Raw genomic sequence first — 4,557 nt, 5'->3', positions numbered from 1 at the left:
TTTCATGATGTAAAGAATGAAATTGTTTAGCTAATTATTCCTGGGTAAGGCTTATAATCTACTTGGTATTCAAATCTGCTATGGCATTGGCTTCACTAAGGGGTTCTGGAAATTCAGATGAGCTTTTAAATGTCCTAGAAATTAAGGAACAGTCTGTTCTATTAAGTTCAATTTGCATAAATAATTGCATAATTTTAGACTTAGCAGTATCTTAAAAGGAACACTTTTGAGCAATTGCAAATCATGAGCTATATATTAGATATCAGTATACAAATTGAAAGGTTGATTTTTCAACATTTCAAAATCATTTCATAATCAAAATGTAATTAAATTATCTATGCTGAAGTGGATGCAGAGAAACTCAAGAGAATAAGCATGTGATCCAATTATACAATCTGACTTCTCATTAGATGAGTCATCTGTAAATACAGTAAGCATAATTTCTAGGGGCTACATGCATAAATTTACAGGATGTATAGAAACAAATTGTAACAAGTTATCTTTTGGATAATGACAATTTGGAAAATCAATTTTGCCTTAAAATTTTGCACATGTAATAGGCCAGATACCAGATTTCTACAAATAACCAATTTATTTATTTGGATAAAGGAATAAATACCATCAGGCTCCTGTGATTGAATTGTAATCTGCCAATGTTCCATTAGCGTTATATGTGTGTAATTATATTTTTAAATTGCAATATAAAACATAACTATAACTTTGAACAACAAAACCAAAGCAATTTTTAACAGGCTAACCAATCCAGTCTCTCTATAGTCAACAACAAAGGCATTATTTTCATGTTAAAAAAAATTGACTAGCAGTTCTTGTATATGAATGTATGTTGCTTCGCTTTTAATACCTTATTAAAGTAACATTACTTCAAATCCTATAATTCATAAATCTGACTTCTAGGACAGTAATTGCATGAAATATTATCCAAATTTAGAGATACATTTGGAGATCTGGATCCATGGGTTGGCTCTTCCCAAATGTTCTTTCTCAGAATGACTCCATCCCTGAGTTACCAGTTTGAGACCATTCCACCTGGGGGATCCATTGCATATACAGACACCAAATCCAGAAAATATTGTGCATGCTAGGAAGTGCATGCTGACAAAAGTCTGATACAGCTTCTCCTGAAAGGGTCTGACAAAGCCTGACAAATACAAAGGTGGATGCTTGCAGCAAACCATTGAAACATGGATCCCCAGTGGAGAAATGAGAGAAGACTGAAGGAGCTGAAGGGTTTTGCAACCCAATAAGAACTACAGTATCTACTAACCAGACCCCCCAGAGTTCCAGGGAATGAATCACCAACCCAAGAGTACACAGGAATTGATCCCTGCCTCGAGGTGAATATGTGGCAGAGGATGGCCTTGTCAGTAATCAATATGAGGAGAGGCCCTGGGTCCTGTAAGTATTGATGTGTAGGGGGAAGTCAGAGTGTGGAGGTAACAGAGAGTGGGTATGTGGGAGGGTGATAGAATTCCCTGATAGAAGCAGTGGGAGGGGAGGATGGGGTAGTATGTTTCTGCATGGGAAACCAGGGAAGGGGATATCATTTAAAATATAAATTAAAAATTTTGCAATAAAAGAAAAAATACAAAAAACAAAGAAAAAATGCCTATCGTCAGTTCCAAGGCATAAACAATGTAGTCATGGAACAAACAAAGAATAATCAAATGCCCCATGATTACTGTACTCACGAACTTAACAGAACCATCAAGATACAAAGAACACAGTCTTCAGCTGTATTCATCTTGAGCCTACTTCCTTATCATAGCCCAATGTCAAATTGCCACAATCCTAGACAGCTGCAGCAAGAGCTCTTCACACAAGACCTGTATTGTACAACTACACCTTTTTGCCAAATTCAAACCATCTAAACCAATCAACATAATAATGGTATCTGTCGAACTTAATATCTTAGCTGTTTTTATGGGCAGCAGGATATGCTAGATTCAGAATGCTTCATTTTTGTAAACCAAACCAAATTGGTTCTGTACTTGAGGAAGGACAAAGGAAGTAATGTAAGCACATTGCCACTCACTTTACTTGTGATCTAGGGGCTCTCTGCTTATCTACTAGGTAAACATTATTTTAATTACTAGGTGATCACAGAACAAGGTAAGCATAGAGGCAATTAAAAATGAAATGTCAGTGTTCCTGCATGCCTAATCTCTCTTAGGCTTACTCATTTTTTCAACCAGTGTAATAAAATATATTCAGTAATAATTATAAATATTGGAGTTTCTTTTGCAGATCATCTGTTACTATCCTGCCCCGCAGAGGCTGTTGCAGGTTTTAAAAATGGCGAAGTTCATGACACCTGTGATCCAGGACAACCCCTCAGGCTGGGCACCCTAACTGTTCCTGAGCAGTTTTGGGATATGCCCTACCAGGCATTAAGCAAAGGAGATCAGCTGGGGAATGTTGCACACTGGACAGGGGTCACATACCAGGACAATGTTTACACAAACAAGTATTTCTCTTGGTTGATGAGTAAGTCAATATGCATATTTCTGTGAAGAGAATGAGATGAGCTTTTAACTATTGGACTCGGTGCACACACAGAAGACTGCCTACCAGCAGAACTACATGAGATTCGCACACCGGAATCTCTGCAGGGGAAAAAAAAATCACCTGCCAAATATGGTACAGTTCAACCTACAGACACTGCTCAAGACTGTGAAGCAGATAGAGAACAAATCGCTAGCAGAAAAAAATTCCAAAAGCAATTTAGAGTGCGGGAAAATGTGACCAGAAGTTGAGAAACCTAATAGTCCCCAGTTGAAGTTCGCAGTGACTGGGAGGTGAAGAAAGAGATGGACTTCTTTCACCTGATGAAGATGCGCTACTTGAAAGTGTCACAGCCTCAAAATATAGAGTGCTGTGGAGCACTGGAGTATTATTACAAAGCCTTTGACCACAACACCATGAGGAGTGAGAAGCCTCTACAAAACATAAAGTTCATCTTCCACACAGTAGCCACAATAGATAAGCCAGAAACTGCCAAAAACCATAGGCAACGTGTTTGCCACTGATGATATCCTGGCCACACTGATGAGCTGCACTTACTCCATGTACTCCTGGGACATTGACGTCCAAAGATTCAGATCAAAACTCTTTTTGACAAGAGGGACAACTCTGAATTTTCCTGTGAGTGGGACTGCCAATGAGCCCCCTCAAGATCCAAGAAATTCCTTCAACTCATCTGGGAACCTGGCCATGGAGGCCAACTACATAGACCACAACTTCTTCCATCAGTGGCTGAGAATGGGCAGAGAAAGATACAATTTCCCCAACCCAAACCCTTTTGTGGAGGATGACATGAATAAGAATGAGATTGCCTCCATTGTTGACCCTTACCTCAGGTTGAAGCTTGGAGAGGACATTGAACTTATTTTCTTCTATGAACTTAATATCATCACGACTAGGGAAAACAGGCAAGTGACCTTCATCAACATGGAGGCACTCAATTAATGGGACTGCAGACATTGTAATGACAATGACTGGTGTCAGAAGCTGGACTCATCCTTTGGCTAACATCGGCACTGAATTAAAGAGTAATAGCTACAATTTGGCATGGTGATCCTGCTTCTCTTTGTTTGCTGACTCTGAGTACTTGAAGCTTGGATATGTGTCCTGGTACCTGGATCAGGCATGTGTCCTCCTCACACAATGTCATCCTAGTTAGCCAGCAGTTTCAGCCTAATGAGTTTGTCAGCCAGATCTACCTGAGCATAGAAAATACCTGGGGCATCCTGTGATGCATCACTGTCATCTGCATGAAGCTGGAGGAGGCAAGTACCTTATTTTCAAGGACGCCCAACTAGCAAGCTTGCCTGATGGCATCTTCTGCTCTGAGGAAGACTAAGAGGCTGAGGAGGAGGAAAAGGAAGAAGAAGGAGGAGAAGAAGGAGAAGAAGAAGAAGAAGAAGAAGAAGAAGAAGAAGAAGAAGAAGAAGAAGAAGAAGAAGAAGAAGAAGAAGAAGAAGAAGAAGAAGAGTAGGAGGAGGAGGAAGGGGAGGAGGAAGGAGAAGAGGAAGAGGAATTAATTTAATGAGTTGGCATGGTGCATGCATGTGTTGCACTCAGCTGTGCCTAGGCAGCATGTGTCCAGCTCCTGTTCTCTAGCAAATGAAATAAAATTTAAGTCCTTTTGGTTTCAAAAAATAAAAATTACAATTGTCAGGCAACATAATTGTCAAAAGTTCAGCTATTTTGGGGCAAATTGGATATGGCATGAACAGGCTGCCAGTCAGCCCAGCCATAATCTCAGGCCCTATAGAGACTATGCTATGTAAGTTAGTTTTCTACCCTTCTTCATGACCACTAAAATTCCCAGATAGAGCTAGTGTCATATAATTGCACTTCCACAGATACTATTTGTAGAATGTAAATGTATGCAAAAGAAAATGATTTTCTGTCACTCCACTTGGATACTTCATGAAAATCATCAACATACAGACACCTTTGAGTAGATTGTCTTATAACACCAGTGATCAAAGGGCTATTTCCAATGGAAAGCATAAAGACATATATTTAAAACAT

The 4,557-nt window shown here is 39.4% G+C and overlaps 1 pseudogene; it reads left to right on the top strand.

Moving 5' to 3' along the window:
• The first annotated feature begins 2,313 nt into the window (after positions 1 to 2,313).
• Positions 2,314 to 3,880, top strand: Eif3d-ps1 (eukaryotic translation initiation factor 3, subunit D, pseudogene 1; annotated as a pseudogene).
• The last annotated feature ends 677 nt before the right edge of the window (positions 3,881 to 4,557 follow it).

The sequence above is a fragment of the Rattus norvegicus genome, chromosome 13 (genome assembly GCF_036323735.1).
Source record: "Rattus norvegicus strain BN/NHsdMcwi chromosome 13, GRCr8, whole genome shotgun sequence".
In the NCBI taxonomy this organism is placed as follows: domain Eukaryota; kingdom Metazoa; phylum Chordata; class Mammalia; order Rodentia; family Muridae; genus Rattus; species Rattus norvegicus.
Note: the sequence above shows the minus strand (reverse complement) of the source record. Positions and strands in the feature narration are given on the sequence as shown.